We start from the raw sequence: 16365 nt of genomic DNA on the forward strand, positions 1-16365 counted from the left end.
GTCCAGATATCAGGTGATCCTCATCCAGGGATCAGGGGAGCCCCATCCAGGGATCGGGTGAGCCCCATGTAGGGATTAGGTGAGCCCCATGTATGGATTAGAGAAGCCCTACCCAGGGACCAGGGGATCCTATCCAGGGATCACGTGAGCCCATATACAGGGATCAGGTGACCTCATCTAGGGATCAGGTGAGCCCCATCCAGGGTTCATGGGAGACCCATCCAGGGATCAGGAAAGCCCCATCCTAGGATCAGGTGAGCCCCATCCAGGGATCAAGTGACCCCTGTCCAGATATCAGGTGATCCTCATCCAGGGATCAGGGGAGCCCCATCCAGGGATCAGGTGAGCCCCATGTAGGGATTAGAGAAGCCCTACCCAGGGACCAGAGGATCCTATCCAGGGATCACGTGAGCCTGTATACAGGCATCAGGTGACCTCATCTAGGGATCAGGTGAGCCCCATCCAGGGATGAGGGGAGCCCCCATCCAGGGTTAAGGCAGAGATCAGATGAGCCCCCATACAGGGACCAGGTGACCTCATCTAGGGATCCGATGAGCCCCCCATCTATTTATTTATTGGATATTTGTAAGGTGCCTATACAACAAATTCTGTTTCAAGGCGCCATAAGACGAAAATGGGGGGGGTGGAGGGGGTAGGGAGAAAGATACAATAACCGTCCTACTCCACATTCAGATTGTGCAAGTGCCGAAACAAGAAGTGCAGGGCTGTCAGAACACGTCCACTCAAGACTCTTGCTCACGTAGCATGGACGAAGAGTTCTTCTGACCAATGTACCCCTCTGAGTGATAGAACACATGGAGCAGTCAATTAGCAGGAAGAAAGGAACACCAGACGTAGGCTGGAACAACTTCTTGAGTGTCACACCAATACGGTCTGCAGAATGTTGTCCAGGTTCTGAGGCGCAAGTGTTTACTGCAACAGGGAACAAAACAATAAGAAGAACCCCAGTGAATGCTATGCCAGAACACTCAAGGAACAGAAGGTCTGATGTATTATAAATCCAAGGATTGAACACAAGGGTTTAGTATCTGTATACTGTCCCCTGCGAACAGGAATGGTATGGTAAACTCAGATGTAATAAACAGTAAGAAAGAGATAAAAGTGTAAACAAGACCTACCAGTGCTCCACAGAACAGAAGGATTCCAAAAACTGCCCAACTGTTGGTCGTAAACACAAAACCTACCCCGACGGCACGAGGACGCCTGGTGCTAGGGTGACCCAGTCATAAGTCCCAGAAGGGGATCACCGGACCCGATGGCACGAGGACTCCTATCAGGAAACCACACACTATCGGCAGTCTCCAGTCACTGGGTGTGCAAGTACTTGAAGGGCTACCAACAGATCAGGCAGGCGGGTGGGACTTAATCCAAGAACCAAGACAGAACAAAATCCAAAATCAATCAGGGCAGCAGATCCAGGTGGTCAATAAGCAGACGAAGAACAAAGACAAACGTGTTCCAAAGAGATGGTCCGTGTAGAACTCCTGGACGAAATACATTCCGAGGAGACAGCAACAAAACCGCAAGACAAGGCAGTACTTTAACAAGCAGGGTCGGCAACGTGATATCAATAGACCAAGGGGCAATCCAAAACACCCAGGAATAGACAAAGGCAAGGTCGGCAACGTGATATCAATAGACCAAGGGGCAATCCAAAACACCCAGGAATAGACAAAGGCAAGGTCGGCAACGTGATATCAATAGACCAAGGGGCAATCCAAAACACCCAGGAATAGACAAAGGCAAAGTCGGCAACGTGATATCAATAGACCAAGGGGCAATCCAAAACACCCAGGAATAGACAAAGGCAAGGTCGGCAACGTGATATCAATAGACCAAGGGGCAATCCAAAACACCCAGGAATAGTCAAAGGCAAGGTCGGCAACGTGATATCAATAGACCAAGGGGCAATCCAAAACACCCAGGAATAGACAAAGGCAAGGTCGGCAACAAGGAATCGAGGAAAGAACAGCAAGAACAAAATGAAACTTCTGTAGCGCTGCAATCAGAAGCACCGGGCTAAGGAAAGGAGCTTCCTTATTGGCCACAGATGTCACGTGATCGGGAAGCGACGATGCTTGAGTGTAACGAGGAAGCTAGTCTCCATGGCAACCTCCAACGCTCCAGCAGTCGGGAACGTCCCGTCACAAAGACCTGTGATCGCAAGTTCCCAACTGCGGAATTGGTGCGCCCCTTCCTGCTATGGTAATGATTTCTGAAATGAGCAGGAGCAAGGGGGGAGAGCGCCAGTCTGTGCAAAAACAAGTGCTAAGGTGGGAAGGGAAAAGGAGGAAGAGGCGAGGTGCAAGTGCTAAGGGGAGGCCAGAGGGCAAGTGCCAGGGAATGCAGATAAGTGCAGGCAAGCGGAGACTGGGCAGGGGGTCTGGAGGGAACCAGGCAACCAGTCAATGAGGCAGAAGAAGGTGTTAGCAGGGGAGGGTGATGTTAGGAAAGATTTCCCTTAGGTGCAATTTTCCCTCCATTTGTGAACCCCCTAAACTTTTTGCTGTCGTTTGACTTACCTACCTGATTTTTTCCAGTGAAGCACAGCCTTCAGCTGCACTCCTCTGGGCTTTCGCTCATTTGTTATGAGGAAACTGACACATCCTTCAGGCTATCAGTACAGGGAAACTATGTTCGATGGGGTTCCCACATGGTTTTCTGAGAGTTTTGATTGCCCTCTATGAGGATTCTGAGATTTGCGTGAGATTGAACAGGGATGGGGACCTGTCAGAACGTATTAATACCTTTACAGGTCTGAGACAAGGATGTAATCTGGCACCCTACATGTTCCATCCGTACGTGTCTGACGTTGTAAACTACTTCGCAGGGCTGGCCTGATCGCATCTACTCTTGGGGTGTTGAGTGTGGAATGGCTGGCATAAGCAGACAACTTTTTGGTATTCAACAACTCTTGGACTGGTCTACAACACCTATTGACTAAGTTCTCTGCGTTTGCCAATGATAAAGGCCTTGTGGTGAATCCAAGTAAAACCAAGATACTAGCCATTTCTCGGGGGGAAAAACAGAAAGGAAGGGTCTGGTCTTTGGAAAATAGGGCGATTAGAACCGTGGACTCATTGGTTTACCTGGGTTTGCAGATTACTGTTCTGCCTGGATCCGTAACCAGTAGAGAGTCTCTTTTCAATAAGGAGAAATTCTTGTCCATCCAGGTACTGAAAATTGGTAGAAAGAATGGGCGTTTTTCAATTAAACCAGCTCTTATGTTCTATGAAGAGAAGATCGTCCCGAAACTAATCTATGGTTTGAAGTTGGTAGACGCTAATATCTTTAAGGTTCAAGACCTCATTGAAGCCAAATTATGGCGGCTAATATCTAAAGTGCAAACACGATACCACTGGCAGCCATCAGATTTGAGCTGGGGATTTTGTCTCGATGAGGGCACGGGTGTGGTGGCAATTATTACCCATATTTTCAAAATTAACCAATCCAATTCCAGACACTCTCTAAGAGTCACGGGGAAAACAACTCTCTGCTACTAAGAATAAGCATGACTTCCTTTGCTGTTTGGAAGAGAGGGCCTTGCAATCCTGGATAACATGGCGATGGACAGGGCTTTGTTGTTGGTGAATCTCGTGAGAGTAAAGAAAGCCTTGTATGACTACGGTTGGGTCTGCACAACGGATGCTTTTCATTCGTATCCATCGCTGCACAATTTAGCATTTGATCATTGAAAGCGGGGGGCTCCATCATTGATTCTCTCACAGTTGCCTAATAATTACTACAGAATGATCTTATTACGTTTAAATTGGAATCTCCTACTAACTAAAGAGATCTTGTTAAGAAGAGGAAGAATCTGTGTCGGAAACTAACTGTAGATTTTGTAACTTGGTACCAATCGAGACCGTAGAGTCTGAAGCATTAAATAGAACTAGGATGAAATATTTCCTTAAAACCTCCAACCGGCCCCTTAATGGAAGCTCTCGGAATTGTGACTATATTTGGAATAGATGTCTCAACATCAACTCTATTAGCGAGGGCCTGGCTGCGGCTGGTTTGATCAAAACTATGAATTTGATTAAATAAATTGAAGGTATTAATGATTCGATGTCTTTTTTAAGCAATGTGTGATGACAGCTATTTTAATGTGTTTTTACAAGTGTAACTTATCGCTTTGTTCTTTTTTGTTCATTTGTGATTATGTTTATGATGTCTTTCCTCTACTTCATGTATTACTGTATTTATGGACGTTCTATTGGGATTTTTTGTAAAGGTTTCTTGTAAACCAAATACAAATAAAATAAATAAATAAATATGTTTCACTTTGTCTTCAACTATGTTGCCATTTCATGGTAACTTTTTATCTATGTGCAAAGTACCTTACTGTACCGTGCACAGGGGTCCTTTTGTTTTATGGCCCTAGCCACCCTCTAAGGATTTTTTCGTGTTTGTACATGTGTGCCTAGGATGAACTGGTGGCAGCAGTTTACGTTGAACTATTTTTATGTTGTTTTTATGGACCATATTGCGGTTACTGCCTTTGGCCCAAGACTGTGGCCAGTGCCGAAAATGGCTGTGCCACAAAGTCTTTTGTTCTGTCCTTTGGCCATTTTGTCCCTTTGCCTTCCCCCATTTTGAGAGTGCTGGATATTACTTATTTGGGCATGCAGCCTCCCGCGAAAACCGCATCTATTGCAGGCTCCTGCATGTCACGTGTGCTAGTGCCCAGGAAGAGGGTTTGGACTGTCTGGTCTCAATCAACACTATTGGTGCCAGTATGTCTAGTAGCCGTGAATGACTGGAACCACCGTGGACCACGATTGTTCCACGTCTGGCCTGCATGCAAGAGAGCAGATCTTCCATTGGCCATCTGAGATTTGGGCGAAACCGAATCTTGGATAAGAGAAGGGGCTCTGCATCCATTCCAGGTCAATCTACTGATATTGATATTGATATTTTATTTCTATCACGCTCGTACACAAGTGTTTCAGAGCGTGACAAGGCAAGGGAAGGGGAAGAGGGGAGAACAAAAACAACAATCTTACTAGGCCCAGTGACATTGAGAACGCGCAAATGCATGGGAGAGGGGGAAGAGAAGAAGTGCATGGAAGTGGGGAGAAAGGGAGAGTGCGGAGCAAGGAGAAAAACAGATAAATAGTAATACATTAATAAATAATGAAGGCAACAAACAATGGGAGTGCAGCCAGCAAGCAGCAAATTGTTGATTTAAGGCAGCAGGCTGGTTAGGTCTGATAAGTGCAGGAAGAAAAAGGGGGGGACTGTATGGTTACACATACAGACCCCATTGCAATGGGTGGCCCGGAGGCAGTCTGTGAGGGTGGCAGGGTGAGCAGGTACCTGGGCCCGGAAGACAGAGGGTGGCCAGGTGCACGTTGCCGAGAGAGAATAGATCAGCAGGGGTGAGGGGGAGGGGCAAAGGCAGAAGCAAAGAGGAAGGTCTTCAGGTGCTTCCGGAACCGGAGATGGTTCTCCTCAGGTTTTAGAGTGGCAGGGAGGTTATTCCGGAGGGAGGCCCCAGCCGAAGACAAAGATCTACCCCCAGCTTGTTTCTTTGAATAATGACCGACCCTGAGGGAGTTAGAGGTAGAGGAGTGGAGAGCTCGGGCTGGGAGGTATTTTCAAAGGGATAGCTGAAGGTATGTTGGATCCAGGCCCCAGAAATCCATGTGATTCACACTGAACTTCATAAGGAGCCAAGTATCCTCAACAACAAAGCAGATTCAAGGAACCATTGGTGACATACTCAGAGGGTTTGGCACCATGACCCCCGCTGTTGTCCTGTTGGACCCCTGTTTCTTCATTGAACCAAGAAGGCCTGCAAGGGTGCTTCACCCTTTTGGAGAAGCGGGAACAGTGGTCGAAGTGAGTGGGAGCGGTCGGGAGCAGCGCTCCTATACTTTTTAAAATTACCTTGTACAGATCCTATACTTTTATTTTAAAAAGAAACCGTTCCGGAATGGTTTTGTTTTAAAATAAAAGTGTAGGAAGAAGTTGAACCTGCACTTTCAGTGCACTGCACTGAACGTTCCCTTAAACAGCAGGTGCAAGTGTTTGGGGGGTGTATTGTGTGTGGGAAGGGTTGTGGCAATGGGGTTTGTGGGGAGCAGGGGCAGGCCAGCAGGGAACATAATTCCACTACTTCTTTTCGTACACTTCGACCACTGAGCGGGAACAACTACTCTTGGCTTCTCCTACTTACCCCCGCAAAGAGCCTCTTCAGAAGTGTTCCTGGGTCATCCAGTGAAATGTCCAGCTCAAACCCAGGGTGTCGCACAGGAACGCCACCGTCCCGAGTTGAGACTCGAGACTTGGGGAATCACTAGCTTGTGGTCCTGGGCCCTCTGTCGCCAAAACTCGTACCAGCTCCTCTGGGTTGTGATTTACGAGAGTGCACGACGCTGCAAGCATTTGCAGTCCCTGTTTCACCCCACTGTGATGACCATCGTTGAAGAGTGCTTGCAGTTCTTACCTACCATGTCCTGAGACGTGCTGCACCGGAACTATCCTATCCTTCTTCTTCCTTCGAGGGCTGAGAAAAAGTAAATGTCCCGCCATGGACGATCGTCCCGTACTGCATCCGCTGAGAGCCAGAGCATCCTGAAACTGAAGGGTTAACACCTACAGGCGAAGTGGGCTAGCCTGCCAAAGTTTGGTCCGGACTGTGTTGACGGTCGGTGAGTACTTTCCTAACTTACCAGTGGCCCCCTGGCACATCCATCCATTCATTTTTACGCACGAGTGTCCCTCAAAAGATACTGACCTTGGCTGGTAAAGCCTACGCTCCCCAGTTATCCCCTAACTCAGAAAGTCCCTCTATCTGCAAGGGTAGACCCTCTTGTAGGAATAGAAACGTATTCTTCATTGCCTCAAGCCCCTTCCTGAGTAGCTACAGCCCCCTGAAGAGAACCAGCTTCCCGCTTTGAGCACGACTGTGCATTATTAATGAACAACAGTACTTTGAGCGGTAGGCTCCTCACTTCGTAGGGCTGGACTATATAAGTTAGGGATTGTTGATGAAGGACTACCTACATTGATATATGGGCTGAACTAACCCCTTTCTTTTACAAGTTGTGGTTATTCCCCACACCCATCCCTCATCATCAGTATTAGGCTATTTGCAGTATTGTAAATATGTTAACTAGTAAATGATCGTGTGTGCTGTGGTTTAATTGTGTTTTGATTATAAAGGCCTATAATGTATTCTTATCATTCTGTCTCAGAGTCATCTAATGAGTTTTACTGTGTGTGGTCTTTGCGGGCTTCCGATCACCCTCACCCCTCCTGAGACTTAGTCTTGACCGCCTGCCAAGCTTCCATAGTTGGTCTGGTTTGTCCAGAAGGTTCCCCTGTTCCACTAAACTAGGGTGGCCTCCTAAATATCTGCCCACCAGGTCAGAGGTTAGAAATCCATCTTAACAGGGGAGAGTGAAGGAGGGTAAGAGTAGGAGGGTCTTGAGGAGCTTACGGAACTTATGGCGATCCAGGGATAAAGTGAGCCCCATCCAGGGATCAGGTGAGCCCCATCCAGGGATCAGGTGAGCCCTCATCCAGAGGTCAGATGTGTCCCCATCCAGGGATCACTGGACCCCCATCTAGGGACAGGGGAGCCCCTACCCATGGATCAGAGGAGCCCCATCCAGGGATCAGGGAAGCCCCCATCTAGGGATCAGGTGAGCCCCATCCAGTGATCAGAGGAGTCCCATCCAGGGATCAGGGGAGCCTCATCTAGGGATCAGGGGAGCCCCATTCAGGGGACAGCGGAGCCCTCATCCAGGGATCCGGGGAGATCCATCTAGGGATTAGGGAAGCCCCCATCCAGAGATCGGGTGAGCCCCATCCAGGGATCAGGGGAGCCCCCATCCAGGGATCGAGTGAGCCCCCATCAAGGGATCAGGGTAGCCTCATACCTGGATCAGGGGAGCCACATGTAGGGTTCAGGAGAGCTCCATCCAGGGATCAGAGGAACGCCATCCAGGGATCAGATGAGCCCCCATCCAGGGATTGAGTGGGCCCCATCCAGGGATCAGGTGAGCCCCTCCAGGGATCAGGGGAACTCCATCCAGGGATCAGAGGAGCACCCATCCAGGGATCAAGTGAGCCCCATCCAGTGATCAGGTGAGCTCCATCCAGGGATCAGGTGAGCTATCTCTTCTGGAGAACAGGCAAGCCATCCAGTCCAGGGATAAGTTGGGCCATCCCATCTAGGGATCAGGAAAGGCATCCCATCCGGGGATCAGATGATCCATACCATCTGGGAATCAGACACGACATCCCATGTGGAGATCAGATGATCCATCCCATCTGGGGATTAGACAAGGTATTCTATCTGGGGATCCGATGATCCGTACCATCTGGGGATCAGACAAGGCATCCCATTTGTAGATCAGATGAACCATTCCTCCTGGGGATCAGACATGGTATCCCAAGTGGGGATCAGATGAACCATGCCCTTTTCTCTGTTCTTGACTCATTACACTCTGCACACCACACTGAACAGTCTTCTCTTCTCATACTCCTTAATCTCTCTGCCACGTTTGATACTGTTGATCACAAACTCTTGCTCTCTGCTCTCGCCTCTTTTGGTTTTATTGGTTCTACTCTTTTTTGGTTCGAATCCTATCCCTCTCAGAGAACTTTTTCAGTTTCTTGGGCTAGGGTGTCCTCTGAAACATATCCACTCACTTGTGGCGTTCCTCAAGGCTCAGTCCTTGGTCCTTTTATTTTTTCCCTCTATACTTCTTCGTTAGCTGGGGTTATCTCCTCTTTTGGGTTCTTGCATCATTTCTACTCTGATGATACACAGCTCTTTCTTTCATTTCCACACTTTTCTGATGAGATCCACCACAAACTTAGCACTTGTTTGCTGGCCATCCAATCATGGATGTCCGATCATTTTCTTGTTCTTATTGCTGCAAACACGGACATCATCTGACGTCGCACAGCACGATCTCAACAAATTGTAGAAAAAACAGAACTTTTATAACAAAAACTCGTCATTACTGACATCACACTATGCAGCAAACTACAAAAACCTATGATTAATGGTGGTTGGCTTTCAGGGAACATCTAAGTATACGTTCTATAGAGGTGGAGGTTATGATTGGGTATCTTAAGCCAGGTGGTCAACTAAGCCCATCCAAAATATATGGTCATCATCATCGTCACTAAATACACGATGATTAATTGGTTGCACAAACTATAGGGCTCTTTACTACGTGTCTCTCTCTGATTGGTTTGGCACCCTTGTACCCTTCTGGAATATTCCACACGCTAGCAGCACAAGGGCTACCATTCCAGGTGCATGGAGGGTTGGCGTGGTCTTGCCTCCCCACCAATTAGCCCAACATCTATCATCACTCCTACAGTCTGCCAGTCAATTAAGGCTTTGAACTTGGCCCTGCAGAAGTTGCTTTTGCCTGAGAAATAAAGGGAGTGTGGCATCGTTCTGTCTTCTGATTTTGGTGTAGCTTGACCCAAGCTATTTCAATCTCACCCATGTGAATGGAGATCACTCTTTTGAGCCTTTTGCTGCATTTAATTCTATTAAAGGATGAACTCTTGATGCCTTCAGTGTTTTTTTAATACTGCTTCAAACATGAGTTTGTTCTTTTCTCACGTCCATAATAGCATTTCTGACAGGCGTCCAACTCACTGTGACCTCGTCTTCTTAGTGCTGGGCCAGCGAAGCCTTTCGCGAAATTTGTCCTCGTCATCAGTAATTTCCAACTGCGCCACACACTGAAATCCCTTCCCACCATGGGGTTTCAAGCCTTGCTAAAGTGCATTGTGGAATATCCAGGCTCTGTGCATTCCTATAGCTATACATTGGCGCATCGCCGCAATCTAATTCACTACATAGCCAGCCTTATGATTACTTTGTCTGCTTGCGTTTCTGTACAAGTGTAAAATCACTTTGCATTTTCTTCATCGCTTCTGTAGCATGAGCATCTTCATTTCGAGCCCGAAATGTTGCTCATCTTTATCACTTCCTCTTCAGATCTTAGTGAATGTGTATGTTCTTTCATCTCGTTCATCCTTTCTGGGTGCGTCAGTTCTTACTTCGCATGACATCATCAGTCTCCTTCCTTGTTCAAATGCACATTTCTTCTAGCACTCCAGCCAGACAGGCACCATTTCTTCATTCATTTATATAGGGTTTCTCAAACATTTATATAGGGTTTCTCAAAGCTACCTTGTCTCGAAGGTTCTTTGCGATATAGGGATTCTCAATGGAACTGCACGTTTTACCATTTCCAGTTGCCCACATATACGTAACATTGGGGCAATGCTTTGTGTGGGGGTACTTGACTCCACCTCTAGCCTCCCCCCTCTGGTTGATTCATCGACCACTCTGTCATCAACCTTCACATCCAAACATTCTCGTCTGAAGAAATGCTTCTTTGGGACCCATATCTTTATAACTCCTTTCAGGCTTCCAGCTATTTTCACATGCTCATCAACACTCCAGGTAAAAATCATGCATTGCCCATATGGACCACAGACAATCCATCTTCCAACATACTTCTTGTGGTGTCTTGGATATAGAAACGTTGTTCCCTCGGGTACGTGAATGCTGGCTTTCACATACTCTCTGATTTCTTCATCTGTCAACTCTTTGGGGTTGTCTCCAGATTCGAAATCAATCACAATCTTCATTCCTATGGCTTTCTTTGCAGTATTCTTGCATTGTGTGATTATTATTCTGATCACACAAAATCTGACCATGATCATCACCAACAGGGTTCACAGGAACTTGAACATGTCTGCCATCCATTGTGGAACCCACGAGAAGATCGATCCAAACCAACTGTCATAAGCAATGTCTTGTACTTCATCTATCATCTGGACGTGCAAGTTTGTCAGCATTGATATGACCTCTGTCAAGGTGCCATTCTCGTCGTTGTGAGAAGTTATGAATGTGCAAAATGATTCCCTGATTTTGGCACAAACATCTACATCCATAACTGTGATCATGTCAAGGACATATCTATTCTGCAGAGTCATTAGTCGGATGGGTCTCAGCTCTTCCTTGATTGCATTGAATCCCTTTATGGTAGTGTTGACTGTCTGCAAAAGCTCCAATCTGGTTACTTGTAACCATTTAGTATTTGCATCCGTCTGGATCCTGGGCATAAAGATTATCGTGAATATCGATGAAGTCTTACTAAATAATCTGTGCTCATATGGGAATGGAATCAAAAGCTATTGACTTTGATGAGAAATAGTTCTCCCTCTTCAATTGATTCAAGAGCTCAGCAGAACTCTTCTTAGGTGAGCATCTGCTTTTGGGAACACACCAATGTTCAGGTCACTTTTTGCAATCACAAATGCTGGAACATAGACAATCGCTATAGAACATAGTCCTCCCCAATCTCTGGGTCACTTCATGTAAGCTCTGGATCCACAGGCCCAGTAGTGATCCATTATCACTGCTGTCCCAATGCTCATTCCTGGCACATCAAAGGCTCGATCATAATTTTGATTCTCTCCAACGTTCTCGTGTCATTATTTCTAAAGCACAGCTTTGCATTGTCCAGAGGCTCTATCTGTAAGGGACCTTCTTTGTCTTTGACCCACGTCAATAGTTTTGCAAGTTTCAGCCATAAAGGTCTGCATCCATTTTCCACAATGTCAATGGTCGGGTTGGGGTAACCACTTACTACCCAAGCTCTGCATATAACCACACCTTCCTCCCAGTCGTCCGGAGAAAGTACTGATCCCCAGATCTGTCCTCTTTCCTTCCATTTTTGAATTCCTTCTGCAGTCTTTCCTGGTCTTTCAAGTATTCTGTTTACTTCCCACCTGATTCCTCCTCCCTTCACTCCAGGCTGTTTATATCTTATTACATGATTTTTGGTGTGTGCTCTCTTTCTTGTCTTCAAATCTTGAACATAATCATCTTCATCCGGGGATGACCATTCCATCACCCGTGCCAAAGATGCGGTTCAACCCATAAACTAGCCTCCTGCCTGGCAGTGTGCTATGTGAGATAGGCAATGTGCTGTTTGGACATCTATTTCAATGGCTATGAAAACCTTAAACTTCCCCATACTATAAAGCAGGAGTACACATACATAGCATACCTCTTCAGAAGTTTGTTTGCCCACCTCTTTCATATGCTGATACCACACATTATTTCCTAAATTTGCTGTACTGTCTAAATAATTATTTAATTCATAATCATCATCAGTTGCGTGTCTCTTGGGTCTCTTTCTTGCATAATAGTTAGGCAACCAAAGATCATGAAAAACTTGTAAAGCAACGGGAAGTTCAGACCCATTTGTCACAGAATTAGGTGCTTTCTCTGCACCACTGGTGTGGGGACAATCACATAGGCTTTCTTGCAATGTCTAACTCTCCATTAGCTACTGGAGTGGGAAGAATTAAAGGTACTCTTCCTTTCTTTGGACCCATAACATACACAGCAAGAATGATCACGATCAGAAAAACAACAATAAACAATGAGCAAGCATATATCATGCACCAGTACATCATGCTCCACCAACAATGTCTCTCCACTCGTCGCTGTCATTGATCACTTTCTGAAATGGCTAGGTGGTGTATGGGCCACATTGTTTGTCTGTAATTATCTTTAAGTTAAGAAAAAAAACTCTTTTTATTCAGGCAATCTCATAAAATACTCCAGCAGCTGTTGAATCTGCTCCAAAAGTTCCACAAGTAGCTGGCTGATTGCAGGACGATTGATAGGATTCCGAATGAACACAAATGTATTATCCTTACGCCAATGTCATCACTCGACAGGACCATTCGTATGTTCAAAGAGATGTTCAGGTAATTGTGTGATCTGGTCTCGAATAGCTGCCAGAAGACGTCGAATCGCTGGGCCATTCTTAGGATCTTGGACAAAAGTGCGCACATCAACGCAATGGCCAACGAGAGCAGGGTAAACTCTGAGCATAAAGATGAAGACAGCAAGAAGCAGTCTGTGTATGTCGACATCTGTGAGCACCATATGGCCCACCAAAGAGAAACCCGGTTTGGAAAGAGTCGGGAACTGCTCTCTCTTAAATAATCAAACATGAAATCCAAATCTGCCATCCTTTGCTTTTTCTTTCGAACTCCAAAGTCCAAAGCCAACACACTTCTGTGGTTTAAAAACAGTAACTATCTCACTCCTTGCTGTAGCAGATACAAAGAGTGTTTTCAGGGAGGCCACAGTCCAATGTCACCGAATTCATGTGGCTCAAGAACAATTGCCGGTTTGCTCTCCTACCAAGTATTTACAAGAGTGCCTGCAAAGGAGCCACAGTCCAAAGTACTCTTTGTCTATCACTTTGATAGTCTACGCGTCCTTCTTCCTTGTCATCGATCTAGTCTGCACTTGCTGAACTGCTTCTTCCTGAGTTGCATCCAAATGGGTTGGGGGATGAGGGGGTCTCTCCAGTGTAGACTTTCACGTCACCTTGATGAATCCAAGCTTGTCTTCCGTGGACCTTGACTGCTGACTGCTGACGGTGTAACGTTCTCCACAATAAAAGGTCTGCCAAATCTTGTGAAATTTCTGATCAGTGTATGATCTCCTGGAAAAATCTTACGTATAGATAGTTTGTGAACTCGGGTTGCTGAATGGTCTTCATCTGTGTTCTGAGACGGACACCCCGTCCGATTGACTTAATCTGAAACGACATAGATACTAGCCATCATACATGTAAAATAATCATGTAACTCAGTTCCTAACAATTCTGCAGTTGTCTGGGCATCACTCCTAGTCCTTGATGGAGGAGTTAGAGGCGTTCTCATTCACCTCCCTGTAACTAGTTTGTTGGGTGTGAGGTGGTGGTCTGAGCCAGGCTGATTTCTCAATGCACATAATGCAAATGGCAAGCAATGCAGCCACCCCTTCTTCAGTGTTAGCTTTAATTTGGCTATCCTTTCCTTGAGCAGACCATTGAATCTCTCACATATCCTGTTCACTTGCAGGTGATAAGCAGAAGAAAACTTGTGTTTTATGCTGAGCAACACACTAATTTGCTCGAAGACTTCATTCACAAAATGGGGGCCATTATCTGATCTCAGTACCTCACATACTCCCCATCTAGGAAATAATTCTCAGACTATAAACTTTGCAGTGCAAGTGGTGTCAGAGTGTGTGCATGGACCTGACTTGATCCACCTTGAGAAGGGGCACACCACCACTATCGTATACCTATAACGATTACAGACCTGCAGCATATCAAGATAGTCAATATGTAAATGCTGAAATGGACCATTCAGTCGAGGGATAACTCCTCTGACTGTTCGCAGCATGTGCCCAGTCGTAAACTTTTGACATACGATACAATTTACTACATAAAAAGCAACCGTGTTCTAACAGATCCGGCATGAACCAGTCCTCCGTAATGGTTGCTGCAAGTCTTTCCCTAGTGACATCCGCAGGGTAGTTTAGCTGTTCTAAGGCCACCCTTAATAAGGCTACAGGAATCACCGGTTTACCAGTGCTGTCTTGTTGCCACAGTGCTTCGGTGGGGGATAAAGAACACCCCCTCCATGTCCACAAATCTTTCTCTTCCCGTGGAGCTCCTCCTTGAATTTCCATCAACTGAGTTTTTGGCAAATGACTAAAACCTTCATTATCACAGCCATAACTCCTCCCTTGCTTACACAAGGAGTATCAAAATTCAAAATGCCCGAAGAAGTTGCAACTCTTTTGGCTTCTCCGTCCGTGGCTTGGTTTCAGCGTGAAATAAAGTCAGTTCTCATACTATGTGCTGCGCATTTAACTATTGCTATGGCTGCTGGGAGCTGTAGTGTTTTTATTAATCTATCCAATAGTGCAGCGTGTTGCACTGGAATGTCATCTGCTCTGAGGTAGCATCTGCTTTTCCAGCATGCCAATCCTGCATGCACGGTTGATGTCACATAGGTGGAGTCACTGTACACCATTACTTCCTCTCCTTCGTATTTCTCGAGCGCAACAATAAGTGCTACCAATTCTGCATCCTGTGGTGAAAAATGAGATGGCAGCCTTATGCTTGCCACTATTTCAAATTCTCAATTTTCTCTGTACCTCACTACAGCTGAACCAGTCAGTTTGTCCCCATTACTTTGATACATTTTCAAAGAACCATCAATAAAGAGAGTCTCTCCTCCAGGTAATACATTTTCTTCTACACACAGTACATCGTCATATGACTCTTCATAGCTGGCACAATCATGCACCTGCTCACCCTATGCCACAGGTTCGGCTACAAAGGTGGCAGGGTTCACTATCCTGCACCTGACTATTTTAATAGCATGATTTGATATAACCACCTCGTAAGCAGTGGCTCTTTGAGATGTCAGCATACCCTTAGGGTTCTCCAGAACAGCAAATAATGCATGATCGACAAACAATACCATAGAGCAAACCATTACTATGCTTGCAGATTTCTCAATAGCGAACAGGGCTGCAGCCAACGATTGTAAGGGAAGGGACCCCTCATTACTGGGTCTAAAATCCCACTGTAATATACTAAGGGCTTGTACCCCAACGTAGTTCTCTGCGTGAGCACTGCTGTCATGATTGTTCCATTCGTGTGCAAAAATAAGAAGAACTCCTCAGAATAATTGGGAATTCCTAAAACTGGAGCCGTGCAAATAGCTTTTTTCAACTCATCAAACCCCTCCTCCATCTCCTCAGCCCATTCTATCTTTTCCTTATTCCCCTGCATCTTTTTCAGTGCCTGAAACAAGGGTCTTGTATAATCAAATACGCATGCTCTTACATGATTAAATAGTCCCAAAAACTGTTGCATTTGCTTAATCGTGTGTGTTTTGCCGTTTTCAAAATTGCCTCAGCCCTTTCAGGTGTAACTTTCTTCCCTTCATGTGAGATTAACTGACCTATGACAACACCTCTTCCGGGCAATACTGCCATTTCTCTTTGTCCACTTTATATCCTTTCTCTGCTAGGATAATCATTAACTGAATTGAGTCTCATCTGCACTCATCCTCTGTCGTGCTGTCAAATAAAATGTTCTCTACATACTGCAACACAACACTCAGCAATCAATATTGCTTAAGTCCATCTACAGGACCCTATTAAAGATAGATGGAGACTCACAATACCCTTCAGGCAAACGTGTTCTTTTCAGCTTAGTCTGACAGAACGTAAATGACATAAGATCTTGGGAGTCTTTATGCAATGGGATTGAGAAAAATGCATTTTTCAAATCAATCACCGTGAAATATTGCGCTTCTGCGGGAATACTGCACAGAATTGTCGCCGGATTTGGAACTAAGGAGAACTCTGCCTCTACAATGTGGTTAATCGGCCTCATGTCTTGAATTAAATGCCACAACTCCCCCTTTCACTTCTTGATAAGGTACACTACAGTATTGCATGGTGACTCTGACGTCACT

The sequence above is a fragment of the Ambystoma mexicanum genome, chromosome 11 (genome assembly GCF_040938575.1).
Source record: "Ambystoma mexicanum isolate Mex_15411 chromosome 11, UKY_AmexF1_1, whole genome shotgun sequence".
Lineage (NCBI taxonomy): Eukaryota > Metazoa > Chordata > Amphibia > Caudata > Ambystomatidae > Ambystoma > Ambystoma mexicanum.